Source organism: Nanorana parkeri, unplaced genomic scaffold (genome assembly GCF_000935625.1).
Source record: "Nanorana parkeri isolate BGI_ZX_2015 unplaced genomic scaffold, ASM93562v1 scaffold1491, whole genome shotgun sequence".
NCBI lineage: Eukaryota > Metazoa > Chordata > Amphibia > Anura > Dicroglossidae > Nanorana > Nanorana parkeri.
The window spans coordinates 101,086-121,485 of record NW_017307759.1 but is presented as its reverse complement, the minus strand read 5'-3'; the positions used below and the strand labels follow the sequence as shown (position 1 = coordinate 121,485).

The 20,400-nt window shown below is 42.6% G+C and overlaps 1 long non-coding RNA gene across 1 annotated transcript in view; it reads right to left on the bottom strand.

Moving 5' to 3' along the window:
- The window catches only part of LOC108798506, a 62,201-nt gene that overhangs the window by 41,376 nt on the left and 425 nt on the right, over positions 1–20,400 (bottom strand). The window lies entirely within an intron of this gene.

The window sequence follows — 20,400 nt, the reverse complement described above, 5'->3', positions numbered from 1 at the left end:
AACTGGTGGCGAGTAACTTTTAAGGCCTGGCTAGTAGCTCAGGACTTGAAATTTTGAGCCCTGGTGAATAGTGAAAGCCATGGGAGGATCCCGTATGCGGCCATGTATTGGCATCAGGAAAGGAAAATTACTTATAAGTATACAATTTCCCGTTTTCCTGACTTTAACATGGCAGCATATGAATGGGGCATAGCAAAAACACCAGGGAGGGTAGTGCTGATATATTTATTTGTACCACTAAACATGATCCAGGCGGAATCCTGTGCAGAACTCCTTTGCTTTCCTTTCTGCTTCCACCAGGGTGCAGCTCTCAAACTCCAGGTATCTCTAGTATTCAAAACAACAAACATAAGAGCGCCCCTTTTAAGTGTAGACACATTTATTAGTGAAATCTTAAAAGATATTACTCACAAGAGTGGATCTATTTTATCAAGCATAAATCCTCTCAGCAGGAACAAATACACCCGTCTGTTGGCTGGTTGACGTTTCAGGGGCACGCCCCCTTATGTGAATTCTAGAAGTGGCCGTTCGTTCCACTGATGAGCAGTGAGAGGGAATTCCCAATCTGATTGAATGACGAGGGAGGCACTCTGATTGGCAGCTTCACCGCTCTTATTCACTGGGCTGTCAGAGTAACAGTGGTTCTGAGGAAGGGGGCGTGCCCCGGAAATGTCAACCAGGCAACAGACGGATGGATGAGCTCCTGCTAAGAGGAGCGTTTTATGCTTGCTTGAATTGATCCACTCGTGAGTAGTATCATCTTTTAAGATTTAACTAAAAAATGTGTCTACTCTTGGATGAGACATGAAGACCACCTCCAACAATTAAACCTATTCTCCTTAGAAAGGAGGTGAATACGAGGGGACCTTATCGCAATCTTCAAAACCATCAATGGGGACAACAATATTCAAAACAAATGGTTTTCACTGAGAACAGGTGGACACAACGAGAGGTTAGGAGAGAGGGAGTTCAATCTTAGAACATGCAAGGGTTTTTTGTTTTTTTTTACTTTGCAAGTAGTAAAAATTTGGAATTCCCTATTCCCTTCCACAGGCAGTGGTATCTGCTGATAGCATAGATAAGTTCTAGATGAGTTTCTTCAAATCACTAAATATACAAGGATACAGGAAGTGTTAAATACACAAAAATACAGACACACACACACTGGTTTAATTGGATGGACCATGGTCTTAATTCAACCTCACCTACTATGTTACTATGTTACATGCAGCCATAGTTTCTGATGATGCAACTGAGTCACAATTTCTCCACAGTCATAAGACCAGGAGATCAAGCAAGTGTCTTGAAGACGCCGCCATGATGGAGGAAACATCCAAATATGAAAGGACTAGAAGAGACCATATCCTGCACGCCAAACTCTGGGTGAGACTGAAACTGTTTGGTGAGCCAGAAGAAACAGACAAGGTGAGGGTAAAAATACTTTTAACTCAACACACAGCCATTAATGTCTAAACCGCTGGCAACAAAAGTGAGTATACCGCTAAGTGAAAATGTCCAAATTGGGTCCAATTAGCCAGTGAATGGGGAGCAGGTGTGTTAAATTTGGTGTTATTGCTCTCACTCTCTTATACTGGTCAATGGAAGTTCAACAAGGCACCTCATGTCAAAGAACTATCTGAGGATCAGAAAAAAAGAATTGTTGCTCTACATAAAGATGGCCTAGGTTATAAGAAGATTGCCAAGACCCTGAAACTGAGCTGCAGCACGGTGGCCAAGACCATACAGCGGTTTAACAGGACAGGTTACACTCAGAACAGGCCTCACCATGGTTGACCAAAGAAGTTGAGTGCACGTGCTCAGCGTCATATCCAGAGGTTGTTTTTGGGAAATAGACGTATGAGTGCTGCCAGCATTGCTGCAGAGGTTGAAGGGGTGGGGGGTCAGCCTGTCAGTGCTCAGACCATACGCCGCAGCACACTGCATCAAATTGGTCTGCATGGCTGTCGTCCCAGAAGGAAGCCTCTTCTAAAAATGATGCACAAGAAAGCCCACAAACAGTTTGCTGAAGACAAGCATACTAAGGACATGGATTACTGGAACCTTGTCATGTGGTCTGATGAGACAAAGATAAACTTATTTGGTTCAGATGGTGTCAAGCGTGTGTGGCGGCAACCAGGTGAGGATTACAAAGACAAGTGTGTCTTGCCTACAGTCAAGCATGGTGGTGGGAGTGTCATGGTCTGGGGCTGCATTAGTGCTGCCGGCACTGGGGAGCTACATTTAATTGAGGGAACCATGAATGCCAACATGTACTGTGACATACTGAAGCAAAGCATGATCCTCTCCCTTCGGAGACTGGGCCGCAGGGCAGTATTCCAACATGATAACGAGCCCAAACACACCTCCAAGACGACCACTGCCTTCCTAAAGAAGCTGAGGGTAAAGGTGATGGACTGGCCAAGCATATCTCCAGACCTAAACCCTATTGAGCATCTGTGGGGCATCCTCAAACGGAAGGTGTAGGAGCGCAAGGTCTCCAACATCCACCAGCTCCATGATGTCATCATGGAGGAGTGGAAGAGGACTCGGGTGGAAACCTGTGAAGCTCTGGTGAACTCTACGCCCAGTGCTGGTGGCCACACAAAATATTGACACTTTGGGCCCAATTTGGACAATTTCACTTAGGGGTGTACTCACTTTTGTTGCCAGCGGTTTAGACAATAATGGCTGTGTGTTGTTATTTTGAGGGGACAGCAAATATACACTGATATACAAGCTGTACACTCACTACTTTACATTGTAGCAAAGTGTAATTTCTTCAGTGTTGTCACATGAAATGATAGAATAAAATATTTACAAAAATGTGAGGGGTGTACTCACTTCTGTGAGATACTGTATCTCTCTCTCTCTCTCGCTGTAATACACTTATTGGGTGCATGCTGTGTATGTGCGTATATGTGTGCATTTACCATAAAAATGTGCTAACACTGTAATCGTGTTTTTGGAGGTCGATGTTGTCTGAAACATGGCACACACTAGTCTTGGTTCCCACCCTTCAACGCTCCACAAGGTAGATATTTATAAATTGTACTTTTCCTAGACCTGTGGTATTTCTTTGACAAATTTTTTGTTAGATTGTTATAATACCAATGTGTTCCTATCATTTGTATAACTTCCCCACAGGTGTTTAGATTTCTCACGCAACTGTCCTCTTGCCATATTGTTTCATGTGCAAATTGCACAACACATAGTTATGTAAATTGGTTGGATTTATATGTTTGGCTACAACCATATTTTTATGTGCGTATAAGGGCTTGTTCACACCAAATGCAGACCAGATCTGCATGAGTTTCTGCACATGCAGTGGGTTGTGCCGCGTTTTTGATGCGTCCCAGGCCGTTTTTGTAAGCAAAAAAAATTGGCCTAGAATGGACTTTTTAATGCGTTTTTGTTGCGTTTGCATACGCCCCAGAGCAGGAAAAATGGGGCTTGCTGCAGTTTTTTTTACATGATCTGGAACTGAATGCTCCGGTGTGAACTAGAGCCCAAAATACCATTGGACGCTGTTTTGATCCGGTCTGTAACTGCTCTGCTCCTGGAACACGCTTGGTGTGAACTAGCCCTTAGAACACAAATTCTGGATGTGCGCTTGTTTGTGTTGGTAAATCAGGCCCCATGTGTCCCTAATTCGTAGAAAATTGATGTATGCAGAAAGGCAAACAAACTCAAATGTAAAAAAAAAAAAAAAGGGATGTAATAAGGCATTTGCACAGGATGATTGGAGTGAGCTATGTGCACACAGCTGTCATTGCAGCCGCATGAAATCGCTGGTTCTTGCCTTTGCAATTTGCAGGTCAATTCTGTTTTCAAGTGTGAATAACACATGATTTAAAATCTTTGTTTTTCTTATTTACAGAACCAAAAGTAGTTCCAGCGCAGCGAGACGATCCGGAGGAGGAGATTTTTCCCCCTCCCCTAAGAGATGGAGGCCCGCCCATCCACCTCCAACACTGCACCACCCTGTGGAAAACAGAACTCAAACTTAACCACCACCAGAACCACAGAAACCTGCTCTGGGCCCTGTTCGCCAGAGGTCTCTCGGCAGCGGAAGAAGAGGTGGCCAGGCCATCGACACTGACCTACTGGTCCCTGTTCTTGAGACCATGGGCCAGTCGAATACAAAGCTGTCTTCTGAGGTAGATTTCCTCATGAGGCTGGAGGAGAGTCTGAAGAAAGTACAAGAAAAACGACAGTTGGAATTAAGGGGAATTCATCCATCAGCATCATCACCTTGTTCATTTCGGAGGGTGGATCTTAATTCCATCCTACACCCTCAGACACAACCCCTCTCCAAACTCCAGTAAAATATGCCAACACCTCCTTTTCAGCTACCACCCAAACTACCCATGCCCACATACCCTCCACAACCCCATCCTTGCTAATGTTCATCCCACTGCCACTAAGAGGCATGGTCTGGCCGCGGACTGGTATGGCCACATAATCCGGAGCAGTGGTATGGGATCCTGCCTTACAACTACCCACCGCTTCCACAGGAGTCAGTTGGATTTCTCTACATGCCAGACCGGGTGCAGACATTCTCGAGAACCATGTCCAAGAGGAAAAACAAGTCTAAAGTTCCCAGGAGGCTCACAGACTATCTGATGGTGCCCTCCTCAGACAAACAGCATGGCGCCTCAGCAACACGTGCAAGGGGATCCTCAGACATTCGCTACGCCGGTAGCTCTGACTCTGACATGGAGCAGAATGCTGCCGACACGCTGACACCGATGAAGGAGATGTCCAAACGTCCTGCCACATCCCTACTGAACTCGCCGCAATCCAAAAGGACCTGTAAGTAAAAAGCAATCTGTTGCTACTTCTTCTATGCCACAGGGTCCCCCGTGAATCAGTGCCTTCTTTGGAAGTCCTCCCTTCATCCTCTAATCCAGCATCTGAAGCCTCCATAAAACTGATGCTTCTTTCCCTGCATACAGAACTCCAACATGATTTTAAGACCTCAAAACATTCCCTACAATCCCAGGTGTCTGACCTGGGTGAACGCACGGATCGTATCGAATCATATTAACAACCTTGTAGAGGCATATTCAGACAAACAGCGCCTCTTTCAGCTTTAAGACAAGGTCAAAGATTTTGAGGACAGATCTAGGCGCAACAATATTACATTTTGACTGAATCGGTCACTGCTTCTGACCTGCCTCTGTTCCTTCAGCGTCTGATCGCCACTTGGTTTCCTGACCATCTGCCCTCAGATCTGACCGTTGACAGAGCACACAGGTTATTCAAACCTTAAAATCTTCCAGCTTCGGCGCCCAGAGATGTTATCTTCAGAATCCACTTTTTCCATATTAAGGAAAAGCCAATGTTCTTGGGGCGTGGCTTGGTGGTACATGTGAACAGACGCACTTACGGGAGCTCTGGCATTTCATGTGAATATCCTGCACATCCTTCAAAATTACCTGTTACTGATCTCTCCATCTGCTCCCCATACTCGCCTCTACACTTGAACATCTTTCTTGTCTGCCTTCCAAGCTTCTGCGGGTCAGGATGACTAGGACGGGGGCCTTGGCCCTTGCAGGGCGCTCAAGCTCCCAAGATGGTGGTGGAACCGATTCCAAATGCCTTGCAAGTTTCGGAAGGACCATTCTAAGGATGTAGCCACAAAGCTAGAGCAATTTGCCAGGGATATTCCAAAAGGACAGACCCGGATGATCAAGGTAGAGACGATGATGGCTGTCCCAAGCTGATGTCCTGTCGTTCGGTCACCGGCTCCAATACATCCGATGTGGCGGAATACCCTGAGAGTCAAATCAGGTGAATGGCATGCAGGCCAACATTTCGTTCCTCCACCATGATTTACAAAAGGTCCGGGAGAAGACCAAGGTATTGGAAAATCGCCTTGGGGACCTGGAGGATCTTACTGCCCCCACTCAATCTGATCTTAAAATGGCTATACAACATTCCGATGACAGTCTCCTCAAAACAGAAGATATTGAGAATAGGTTCCACCGCAACAATATTTGAGCGGTTGGTATCCAGGAACGTACGGAAGGCTCTGATCCCACTGCATTTACAGATAAATGGCCGTTGGAAAACATTGGAAAATAATACCTTTCCCCCATGTTTCTGGTGGAACGTGCTCATAGGGTGCCAACTTGCCCATTACCCCCTATGCCGATTCGCATACTGAATTACAGGGATAAAGAGACTATTCTAAGCAGAGCTGGCTCCAGGGTCATACTTTTCCCCTAATTTTTCCCAAGAGGTCCAGAAGCGGAGGGCCAAGTTTCAAGATGTAAAGCAACACCTATACCAATTGAAGCTTCAATATTCCGTGCTTTACCCTGCCAAACTCAGAGTTATTGCTGAAGATGACACTATTTTCTTTGATTCTCCGCATGCTCTCTCTGCCTGGCTCGACCAGGAAATCTTCCACACAAAATGGCACCTGAAGTGTTGCTGTGATTACCTCTTATCTGGTGGCTCCTTGTCTTCCTGGATCCATTTGTCTAGTGAGATTGTCTTGAGCAATGGAGGATGCTCCTCTCCTGCATGTGTATACCGGAGCTTACGTGTTCATCTACTTTTTATTTTTCCACTCGTTACAACTGTGGACTCCTATGTCTCCAGCCCCTGTTATTTCTCCTGAGTGGAGAATGTTTAGTTCGTTTGGATTCTTTCTGTTTTCTGACACTATGACACTATGCTGGACCTTAGTTTTTAGGGACAAATTGTGCAATGTTTTTGTCCGTTTGTTTTTTTTTTTTTTGTTACTGCTGCTATTTTTGGTCATGAGATATGTCTTCCAGATGTCGTTTTTTCCCGGAGTGTGCGTGGCCTGGGCAATTAGACTAAGAGAGAGGCTGTTTTGCCTCTGTCTTATCGCATGGACCATCTATAGTATGCCTTCAGGAGACTCATGCCACTTTGGAGTCGGTGGGTCTCCTGCAGAGCAAATGCTTCCAGTCTGCATTTCATTCATATTACTCTTCTCATGCCAGAGGGGTGTTGATCTTGATATGCAATGGGGTTTTATTCACATTAAAAATTTACCCATATGGTAGATATGTCTTTCTTCATTGTACACTATATGGCTCTGAATATGTTTTGGCCAATATTTATATACCTCCTCCATACTCCAGTGATGCACCAAGGGATCTGGTGTTTATTATTAAAGATAAAAGTCCCTTGCCCATTCTAGTGGTGGGTGACTAACAATATTATGTCACAGGATAAATTCCCCTGTTCCATCAATATGCCCCCTCCTAAATACTCAGGATTTCATAAATTGTGCTCCAAAATAGGAATGTTAGACACGTGGTGTCTTCTCCATCCCACTCATACCCAGTTCACATGTTTTTTTTTCGACAACACACAACTCTTTCACGTATTGATTATGTCCTTTGTTTGTCAGATTACCTTCCCTTGCTTTTTACAGTGGATATTTTACCCAGATCCCTTTTGGATCATGCTCCCATTCTTACATCATTCAAGGCTGATTTGCGTTCCCCATCTTTGCCATGAAAATTGAACCCATACTGGCTGACATTAATCCCCAATGGTGCATCACTGGAAGAGGAGTTATCTTTCTTTTTGGCTTTAAATGAATGTACTGCCCCACGGAGCTGTGTGTGGGATTGTTTTAAAGTGTATATCAGAGGTCTTCTTATAAAATGGATAAGTACTGTGAAGTCTCACCATAGGCAAGTAGAATTGGAAGCACAATCTGGAGTGTCTACCTCTGAGGCTAGCTATGTGGTTTCTCCAACTCCTGCCAATCTATCTGACCTGGAAGCAAAACAAACCCATCTTGCGGAATTGCTTCTTCAGAAAGCCAAAAACAAATTGTTCTTTATGTGTCAGATGCATTGGGAGGAGGGTGAATCTACTGGTAGACTTTTAGCTCAACTTACCCGTTGCCAGAGGGAGCTTGGCTTTGTTTCCTCCTTGAAAGACCCCATGGAGTTGATGTAAAATTTTTTGCTAAGGTATTAGCTATCAGGCTGTCCAAAGTTATCTCCTCTCTCATTCATTCTGACCAGTCAGGCTTTATGCCTCACAAATCTAATGCAATTAACATTTGTAGGGTGTATCTTAACATGCAGCCCCTGTTGACTGTACGGGTAACAGAGCTCTCTTAGCGCTTTACATTGCCAAAGAGTTCAACAGCGTTGAATGGTCGTATCTATGGGCTGCCCTGTCTACATTTGGTATTGGTCCCCGATTTATTTCTTGGGTACAATTGCTATACAAAGCTCCTTCGCCTCAAATACAGATGAATAACATATCCTGCCCAATGCAGCGAGGCACTAGGCAGGGGTGTCCTCTTTCGCCCCTGCTTTTTGACTTGGCAATTGAACCTCTGGCCTCCTCGGTACGTTCCTCTTTGGCTGTTTGGGGATTCACCAGGGGAGATCTTGAGGATAAAATTGCCCTGTACGCTGATGACACGCTATTGTTCCTGGCGGACACCCAGGCCTCTCTTACTGCAGTCATGTCCCTGCTCTCTACGTTTTGGCGTTTTTCAGGCCGTTATGTCAATCGGTCCAAATCTTCCCTGTTCCCTCTCGATCCTTTGCAGGCCCCCGTTACCACCTAACGCTTCACACTTGCCAATAGTGTCACATTTTACGTATTTGGGCATTCATGTAACTGCAAACCCCAATGGCTATGTTGATGATAATAGTGTCCCTTTATTTGGTAGACTTACTTCACAATGCAAAATCTGGAATAAACGCCCCCTTTCTGTTGTTGGTAGGACCAATCTCATTAAGGTCATTTGGATGCCTCAAATTCAATATCTTCTTCATAACTCCCCGTACTGGATCCCATAAAAAAATATTAGGCAGATTAATTTCTTATTTAGAGATCTTATTTGGAAGGGTAGGCCCCCCTGCCTTAGGTTAGAATCCCTACAACATCCCAAGGAACAGGAAAAAGTGTCTCTCCCAAGTCCATGGCTAAATTACCTAGCTTTGCAACTTCAGCATCTAATGGGTTGGTCTCACATAGATGATCTCCCTGTCAATGCTCAAATATTTTCTCATATCTTTGGAAATCAGGCCCCGTTAACGTTACTGGAAACCACATTATTATCCCACTCTAATTTTCCTACACCAAAAATGCTTCCCAAGGTCTGGGTGTCCGTTAGGTGCTTGCTTGGTCTCTCAGAGTATACCACCATTGCCACACTCTGGAACAACCGTAAACTACCTGAAGTGCATAAGTTACACCGATTTATTCATTGGAGGCAGGCAGGGATTCAGACACTGTATGTCAATGGTGCACTTTGCTCTTTTCAGCAGCTCCAATCTAAATTTGACCTACATACCTTGATACTATTTTTTTGCCAATGCTGAGAAAAAGAGAAAGGTTGTGATGATAGCGATAAAACACTTGGTTGCATTCCAGCAACATGATTTGATTATAGATCCGAATTGGTAGGTTAACTATTCTGGTAGCAACGATTGATAACCGCCTGCTGACAGTGGTCAATTTATATGCCCCGAATACTGGTCATAAGAATTTTTTTACTTCCCTGTTGAGGGACATTTCCCCTGTACGCCAGTCACACTTAGTGGTTTGTGAAGACTACAATGCCATTGTCGATCTGGTGTTAGACACCTCAAATAAATTGAGGCACCAGGATCACACTCTACCCTCTATCCTTACCTCCTATGATCTATATGATGCCTAGAGATGTTTGCATGACACAGAGAAGGACTATATCTTCTACTCCCACTCCAAGAACTCATACTCTAGACTGAATGTTTTCCTGGATAAACATACTCTTCAGCATATCTCTAAAGCGGAGATTGGTCTGATAAGCTGGTCTGATCATGCTCCTGTCTCCATATGCCTGTTCTCCGAATCTAAACCCCGTATCTCCAATACATGGCGGCTGAAAAGTACTTTACTGTCCAAACAGCAACATAAGGACTACATCCAGTCTGAGTTGATATATTTTATTGATGCTAATACTGACTCTGTTCCTAGCCAAACTACAGTTTGGAACGCACATACAGCCTTTATCAAAGAAATTTCCATCAAATTAAGGGCCCGTGAGAAAAGAAAACAGAATACTGAATTGACTTCCATTCTCTCACAGATTCGTACCCTAGAGGGCACAAATAAAAAATCCCCTTCAACAGTGCGAGGCTTACATCAGCTTAGACTCAATCTTAGTCTCCTCCTCACATGGTAGCAACGATTGATTTAATGATCAAAAAATTTAACTGACTCACTATAGCCAAGGCAATAAAGGCAGAAACCTATATTGCTAGACAACACAGACAAGAATCCAATACCCTATTTAACAGATTATCTAGGGCAGCGGTGTTGTGGAAATTTTATTAGGATGTGTTTTTAGTGTATTGTAATGTTTTGTCGTTAGTCTCTCAGTGTCTCGGTTTAAATAGACACTGGGGGATTAATCCATTGGAGGAGATTTCTTATGCGCAGCGGAGCAGTGTCTTCTTGGCGAATGTATGGACGCCGGCTGGGGCCCCCCGTGCAATGCATGGATTTATTGGCTTGCGTGGATACATTTGTCTTGAACGCAGTATATGAAAGGAACGTGCGTTTGTTCCCTCTGGGGTGCCTGATCAACACGCTTGAGATGATATAACGTTGTCCCTGTGAATGAGTGCGCATGAGAATCCTAGTAACATTATGTGGCATTGCTCACTGAGCAACGCGGGATAAAGTCACTCCGGTGGTCATTGATTGTTACTACATGTGATTTGTTAGCTGACTCCTGTTCACTTCCTGTCTGTCCCACTTCCTGGTTTGCTGGTTGTTGAAATCATCTGTTGGTTTTCCATCACTTCCTGTCTCGCTGTTTGAGACACCCCTTCCTGTCTGACATCACTTCCTGTTGGGCAGGTATAAACAATAAACATACCTGCGCTCAGGTCTCTTAGCATGGGATTAACGAACAAGCAACATCTGTATCCTGACTCTACATGACTCTATAGGAGGGGGATACTTCCAGTCCTTGCATAAAAGAGCGTAGTACAACGGGGGAAATTCTTTGCGTTTGGCGCAGCTTAATGCGACATGGATTTGTGCGTTGAACCAAGTGAATTTCCATAACAGCGGTTCTCACCGTGTGGGTCGCGACCCCGTCGGGGGTCTAATGACTATTTGCCCGGGGGTCACGTAGCGGCCTCCCCTAGAAAGGTTTGCTCTGCTCGGTCGAGCAGAGTGACCCTTTCTCCGCTGTTTTTTAAAAAAAATTCCTGAAATTAGAGCCACAGGCGGGCGTAAATCAGAAGAAAAAAGCAAACTTTCTCCCGGAAAGGTTTGCTCTGCTCGATCGAGCAGAGCAAACCGTTCTCTGCTGTTTTTTTAATACATCGGGCCGCAGGACGTCATCAAAAAATAAACCCATAGGAACACATAGCTAGATTGCTATTGGCTATTTCACTTTGCAATAGCCAATAGCAAACTAGCTACTGTGCCCGCCCTCTGCTGCTGCAGAGGGGGACCTGAAATTCTCCATCAGGTCCAGTTCTAATGATTGACAGCAGCAGAGGACAGGTGCAATAGCTAGTTTGCTATTGCAAAGTGAAATAGCCAATAGGAATCTAGCTATGCATTACTATGGTGTTATTTTTTTTTATTCTGACGGCTTACATATCTGCTTAGGTAAGCCTGCACTCCCTCCCCCCCACATGGTGCTGCATTAATGTATTGCTGGGGTAGTGGGATTTGTAGTCCTTTCTAGCTGCTGATACATTGTGCTGTACCATCATCTATAGAGGACTAGAAATCCCAGCAATACATTATACACGGTATGTATAATGTGCTATTGCTGGCATTTGTTGTATTCCTATATAGCTGGTGGTATTCTGCATTGCGCTGTATAATCATTATACAGCGCAATGCAGAATACCAGCAGCTACAGAGGACTACAAATCCCAGCAATAGTACATTATAGTATAATGTACTATTGCTGCGATTTGCTGTATTCCTCTGTAGCTGGCGTTATTCTGCATTACGCCGTATAATCATTATACAGCACACTGCAGAATACCAGCAGCTATATAGGACTACAAATCCCAGCAATAATACATTATACGGCGCAATGGAGAACATCAGCTACAGGAGGACTACAAATTCCAGCAATAGTACATTATAGTATAATGTACTATTGCTGCGATTTGCTGTATTCCTCTGTAGCTGGCGTTATTCTGCATTACGCCGTATAATCATTATACAGCACACTGCAGAATACCAGCAGCTATATAGGACTACAAATCCCAGCAATAATACATTATACGGCGCAATGGAGAACATCAGCTACAGGAGGACTACAAATTCCAGCAATAGTACATTATAGTATAATGTACTATTGCTGCGATTTGCTGTATTCCTCTGTAGCTGGCGTTATTCTGCATTACGCCGTATAATCATTATACAGCACACTGCAGAATACCAGCAGCTATATAGGACTACAAATCCCAGCAATAATACATTATACGGCGCAATGGAGAACATCAGCTACAGGAGGACTACAAATTCCAGCAATAGTACATTATAGTATAATGTACTATTGCTGCGATTTGCTGTATTCCTCTGTAGCTGGCGTTATTCTGCATTACGCCGTATAATCATTATACAGCACACTGCAGAATACCAGCAGCTATATAGGACTACAAATCCCAGCAATAATACATTATACGGCGCAATGGAGAACATCAGCTACAGGAGGACTACAAATTCCAGCAATAGTACATTATAGTATAATGTACTATTGCTGCGATTTGCTGTATTCCTCTGTAGCTGGCGTTATTCTGCATTACGCCGTATAATCATTATACAGCACACTGCAGAATACCAGCAGCTATATAGGACTACAAATCCCAGCAATAATACATTATACGGCGCAATGGAGAACATCAGCTACAGGAGGACTACAAATTCCAGCAATAGTACATTATAGTATAATGTACTATTGCTGCGATTTGCTGTATTCCTCTGTAGCTGGCGTTATTCTGCATTACGCCGTATAATCATTATACAGCACACTGCAGAATACCAGCAGCTATATAGGACTACAAATCCCAGCAATAATACATTATACGGCGCAATGGAGAACATCAGCTACAGGAGGACTACAAATTCCAGCAATAGTACATTATAGTATAATGTACTATTGCTGCGATTTGCTGTATTCCTCTGTAGCTGGCGTTATTCTGCATTACGCCGTATAATCATTATACAGCACACTGCAGAATACCAGCAGCTATATAGGACTACAAATCCCAGCAATAATACATTATACGGCGCAATGGAGAACATCAGCTACAGGAGGACTACAAATTCCAGCAATAGTACATTATAGTATAATGTACTATTGCTGCGATTTGCTGTATTCCTCTGTAGCTGGCGTTATTCTGCATTACGCCGTATAATCATTATACAGCACACTGCAGAATACCAGCAGCTATATAGGACTACAAATCCCAGCAATAATACATTATACGGCGCAATGGAGAACATCAGCTACAGGAGGACTACAAATTCCAGCAATAGTACATTATAGTATAATGTACTATTGCTGCGATTTGCTGTATTCCTCTGTAGCTGGCGTTATTCTGCATTACGCCGTATAATCATTATACAGCACACTGCAGAATACCAGCAGCTATATAGGACTACAAATCCCAGCAATAATACATTATACGGCGCAATGGAGAACATCAGCTACAGGAGGACTACAAATTCCAGCAATAGTACATTATAGTATAATGTACTATTGCTGCGATTTGCTGTATTCCTCTGTAGCTGGCGTTATTCTGCATTACGCCGTATAATCATTATACAGCACACTGCAGAATACCAGCAGCTATATAGGACTACAAATCCCAGCAATAATACATTATACGGCGCAATGGAGAACATCAGCTACAGGAGGACTACAAATTCCAGCAATAGTACATTATAGTATAATGTACTATTGCTGCGATTTGCTGTATTCCTCTGTAGCTGGCGTTATTCTGCATTACGCCGTATAATCATTATACAGCACACTGCAGAATACCAGCAGCTATATAGGACTACAAATCCCAGCAATAATACATTATACGGCGCAATGGAGAACATCAGCTACAGGAGGACTACAAATTCCAGCAATAGTACATTATAGTATAATGTACTATTGCTGCGATTTGCTGTATTCCTCTGTAGCTGGCGTTATTCTGCATTACGCCGTATAATCATTATACAGCACACTGCAGAATACCAGCAGCTATATAGGACTACAAATCCCAGCAATAATACATTATACGGCGCAATGGAGAACATCAGCTACAGGAGGACTACAAATTCCAGCAATAGTACATTATAGTATAATGTACTATTGCTGCGATTTGCTGTATTCCTCTGTAGCTGGCGTTATTCTGCATTACGCCGTATAATCATTATACAGCACACTGCAGAATACCAGCAGCTATATAGGACTACAAATCCCAGCAATAATACATTATACGGCGCAATGGAGAACATCAGCTACAGGAGGACTACAAATTCCAGCAATAGTACATTATAGTATAATGTACTATTGCTGCGATTTGCTGTATTCCTCTGTAGCTGGCGTTATTCTGCATTACGCCGTATAATCATTATACAGCACACTGCAGAATACCAGCAGCTATATAGGACTACAAATCCCAGCAATAATACATTATACGGCGCAATGGAGAACATCAGCTACAGGAGGACTACAAATTCCAGCAATAGTACATTATAGTATAATGTACTATTGCTGCGATTTGCTGTATTCCTCTGTAGCTGGCGTTATTCTGCATTACGCCGTATAATCATTATACAGCACACTGCAGAATACCAGCAGCTACAGAGGACTACAAATTCCAGCAATAATACATTCTACAGCGCAATGCAGAATACCAGCAGCTACAGAGGACTACAAATCCCAGCAATAGTACATTATGCTATAATGTACTATTGCTGAGATTTGTAGTCCTCTGTAGCTGGTGTTATTCTGCATTGCGCCGTATAATCATTATACAGCACGCTGCAGAATACCAGCAGCTATATAGGACTACAAATCCCAGTAATAATAAATTATACGGCGCAATGGAGAACATCAGCTACAGAGGACTACAAATTGCAGCAATAGTACATTATAGTATAATGTACTATTGCTGCGATTTGCTGTATTCCTCTGTAGCTGGCGTTATTCTGCATTACGCCGTATAATCATTATACAGCACACTGCAGAACACCAGCAGCTGTAGAGGACTACAACTCCCAGCAATAGTACATTATACACCGCAACGCAGAATAACACCAGCTACAGAGGACTACAAATCCCAGCAATAGTCCATTATAGTATAATGGACTATTGCTGCAATTTGTTGTACTCCTCTGGGATACATTGTCTCCTTTAAGCAGTGGTTCTCAACCTGTGGGTTGCTGTGTGATTTCTGCTGTGCTAGGTCAGAGTTCTCCTCAGCTCTCTCCTAGCGCAGCAGTGTCAGTTCTCCCGCCACACCGCCAGATGTCGCTGCAGCAGCCGCATCATCCCTAAATTTTACCGTTGGGGTCACCACAACTTGGCAAATGTTACCAAGGGGGTCCCGGCCTTAGAAAGGTTGAGAACCACTGAACCAGGGAATCGTCTTTCCAACCCATTGGATATGGCTAACTGCTTTAGCAAATTCTACTCATCCCTTTATAACTTACATGACTCCCCCACTGTCCCTAAACCCACTTCAGTGGATATTAACAAATTCTTAGACTCAATACGTCTCCCCTCACTTCGCAGACTCTTTGACTGAGCCCTTCTCCGCTTTGGAGTTTTCTAAAATTATATCACGGTTACCCTTGCACAAGGACACCGGGACCTGATGGTTTTGGCTCTGAATATTATAAAGCATTCTCCACAATCCTAGCCCCACACAACCAAATTTGCTAATGAAGCTGCTGCCTTTGGTAATTTCCCCAAAGAATCCCTTATAGTTACTATCCCTAAACCGAGCAAACCCTCTGACGATCCTGCTAACTACAGACCAATCTCGCTACTCAACACAGACCTTAAAATGTATGCCAAATTGATTTCTAACAGGCTGCTACATATTATCCCCTGCCTGGCTCATCCGGACCAAGTAAGGTTTGTGCATGGGAGACAAGCACCAGATGGCACCAGGAGACCCATTAATCTGATTCAATGTGCTGAACTATCCAAATTGCCTTCTCTGCTCCTCTCTTTGGACGCAGGACAGGCTTTCGATAGAGTACACTGAGGCTATCTCCAGGCCGTGTTACAGAAATGTGGCATTATACATTTTGTAGGCTCTTCCTAAAAAAAAAAAAGAAGCTGAGTGGTTGCTATGGACAACTGTTCCAGTTTCAATTGCCCTGACTGTCAGCTTGAATGTGCCTTACTCAAGATCGAAATCACTGATGCACATGCAAGCTGACTCACCAAAACAAAAACAAAAAAAGGACAGCATGTGAACTCACCTTTTCTGGGACATGCGTGTGCACTGGAAACATTTCTCCTCATGCCCATTGAGATTGGTATACAGGGCCCAGAATTGGACATGTTGTCGGTTCGCAATCACCAGATGGACCCCGAATCTTCACCTCCACCTTTTCCTCTTCTCTATAATCAGCACTGTGATAGATAAAGCCACTACGAAGCGCAGATATGAATCCATCTTACCAAACCAAAGAAATCCAGCATACACTTACACTACAAAACAATCCTCAGTGACAACAACACCCCCAACAAGCAGGGGGGTACCGTGCAGTTTCACATGGGGTTGTTTTTACACGCAATACTGCTATATCTGTAAGTGTACAGAATAAATACTGTCTATGTAAAATGTTATGAGGATTATACTGTGATATGTTATCTTGGATACAGTCTGATGATTCCATCCTTAGTCTATTTCTTCAGACAACATAAGAGGTGTGCCCTTATTTTTCACCTTACTAGGCGGTACTCCATTTCACCATAGTCAAGGAAAGAAATATAATAACAATACCACCTATGTGGGTAACTGGTAAAATAGGTGAGAATGGAGCACCTAGATCAGTGGTTCTCAACCTGTGTAACATCAGGGCCCACATTTGTCCTTGGTCATTAAGTCGCGACCCAAGTGGCACGGCATTGGAACGCACAGCATTGCGGTACTGCACGTTCCGGTGCGGGCGATCAAACTGTGGGCAAGAGGTGCGTTTGGGTGCCATTCAAATGAATGGCAATGCAACACAACTCCCACACCAGAATTTGCGGTAGGTGCGATTTTTGCGTGGTACAAAGCAGTAATCGAACTGGACTGTGGCACAATATACTAGTGTGAACAGACCCTCAAAAACACTGACAGACACACACAACCACAGACACAATCTCACTCATAGACATTCTCACACTCCCAAAAAAATTAAATGTGTTATCTTTTTTTAAGATCAACCAATTCTCCCTATCTTATTGAGAACTGTGGTGGATCCTTAGCCTGAGCTCCAGTGGGGTCTGCAGTGCTGTGACAGAGCTCCATCCATATTGCCATGGTTCCAGATCCCCCAGAAGAGCAGGGGACCTCAAAAACCATGGCGGGTGGTGGTGTACAATGTTTTATTACAATTGCAAATGCTAATCCAGCAAACTGTACACATCACCCTGCCTGCCTACTTTTCTCAGCTTTCAGACAGACTGAACTACCAAGCCTATTTGATATCAATCCACCGCGCTGGGGTGGCTTGATATCTGCTGCACTAAGTACTGGAGGCCGGGACTTTAACTTGCTTGTCGGCACCTGCGGCTCCTGATATCATTCCGCAGGCCGGAAGTGAGAAAATAGTCCCCTCTCTTCCCGAGCCCTATTACTTCAGCGGGGGCGGGGAAATAGGGGACAGTTTCACAACATGGAGTTCCCTTAGACTGACAGAAAATCCCCCCTCTATGTCTCCATACTGAAAATGGGCTGCTCCATGCAGGAAGGGCGCCACGACCCACTGCAGAAGGGCTCACCACCCACTTCTGGGTCGCAACCCATGAGTTGAGAACCACGGACCTAGATGGTCTTAAATTAGGATGTTTTGAATAGATGTTCAAAAAACGATCCCCAACACAAAGAAATCCCTTCTATGGAGATTGGTCCAAGTAAGCAGGTGAATCAAAATTAATAAGTAATATTTATTATTAGAAAAAACATGTATTAACTCCCATTACAAAACATATAAAAACAATAATTGTAATAATTAATTGTTTTTATATGTTTTGTAATGGGAGTTAATACATGTTTTTTCTAATAATAAATATTGCATTATTAATTTTGATTCACCTGCTTACTTGGACCAATCTCCATAGAAGGGATTTCTTTGTGTTGGGGATTTTTTTTTGAAAAATCCCCCCTCTATGTCTCCATACTGAAAATGGGCTGCTCCATGCAGGAAGGGCGCCACGACCCACTGCAGAAGGGCTCACCACCCACTTCTGGGTCGCAACCCATGAGTTGAGAACCACGGACCTAGATGGTCTTAAATTAGGATGTTTTGAATAGATGTTCAAAAAACGATCCCCAACACAAAGAAATCCCTTCTATGGAGATTGGTCCAAGTAAGCAGGTGAATCAAAATTAATAAGTAATATTTATTATTAGAAAAAACATGTATTAACTCCCATTACAAAACATATAAAAACAATAATTGTAATAATTAATTGTTTTTAAATGTTTTGTAATGGGAGTTAATACATGTTTTTTCTAATAATAAATATTGCATTATTAATTTTGATTCACCTGCTTACTTGGACCAATCTCCATAGAAGGGATTTCTTTGTGTTGGGGATCGTTTTTTGAACAATTTTTTGAAACCCTGCAGATTGGTATATGTGTTCTATACAGAAAAAAGGCTACTCCATTTCCCCGTCTTTTGTTGTGTTATGTTTTGAATAGACCTTGCAAGAACAACATGGAGATTTTATATATGAACTTATTTAACACATTATAAAACCATAAGAATGTATTTAACACATTATAAAACCATAAGAATCTCAAATATTTTTCAAGTTTTTTTCTTATTGTTGGACAACCTGAAAAATTGATTTTGGCACAAACAAAATGAACTAGGTATCATAACAAGGTTTGCTGAAAAAAATAAAAAACCAGGGCTCAATAGTGCATGCTGAAATTGACATGCTAAAGAATTGTAGCAAAATCATCCACCTTTCTTCCCTGAGGTAAGAAATCAGACAGACATATTTATCACTTTTCCTGCCAAATGCCTGGGACTTTTGTGTACATGTTTATCTTTTAAAAGCAGAGACCATCCGTGATCGGTCTTTCTCTCCCCTGCTCTTTGTGTTTCTACTTTATCTGTATGTTTCCTTCCCACTTTTTCCTCTCAGGCCTTAAGGATACCATACAGTAGCGGGGCCTCTTTCCCCCCACTTGGCATTACTCAGTAGAAGTGTGTTAATAGGCACTTGCTCTAGAAGGTGGGGTGCGGAGGTCTCTGTGAGTTTTATAGTTTGGTTATTACTGTATCTATAGTAGCATTAGAGCGTCTGTGAAGCATTGCCTCCTTGTGTCATACAAGGGATGCAGTGCTACTTAGGTGCTTGATGATCCTAGGACCATGATGGTTTTGAAAGTCTATCTCATATAATAATTTGGATTTCTATTCTATAAGAAAGTGTTCTTTTATAATTGGTGTCTTTATGTCATTTGACACTGTTGATTTTGAAAGAGATCATGGAAAATAAAATGCTGGTAGTTTAATTTTTTTTTATGGCACACAATATTTTTGCAAATGTTTATCAAATCCAAATTTGTTGTAAAAAATGTATTCAAATTAATTTTAGGGCACATAAAACACAAGTTTCTGGTAAAGGGGGAATGTGTCGAGTAAATAGATGGCACACGTCAGGCCTTAAACTTTCACAACTGTAAAACAGTTAAAAACTTTGGTATCTAAAATTGCACATAGGTGATGTTTTAAAACCCTTTACAGGTCATCACTTTAAAGTTAACTGTGAATAATGGCCCTAGAAGTATTGCTCTCATTCTGGGGTGCATGGCGATATGTAACGTGTTGCACAATCATCATTTTCTTGACATGAGCATCTCAAACTAGACTAGAGCACTTAGGTATGTATATGCATGTACATGGGTTTTTGTTTTTTTTGCCTTACTCACTAATTTAAAAAAAAATATTACCTTACTAATTAAAAGTAAAATTTACTCTACTTACTAATTTAAAAAAAAACATTTTTAATTAAATATTATAAAACACATCCGTTTAAAATCGTACATGTTAAAAAAAAGTAAACCTGAGCTAAAACAATTTTATGTTCCTATTAAACACAACGTATGTAAAACATAGGTCACAAAAAAAGAAAAAGCCAGAATTGTATGGCTATTTTTTTTTTTTTTTTAGTTATGTATT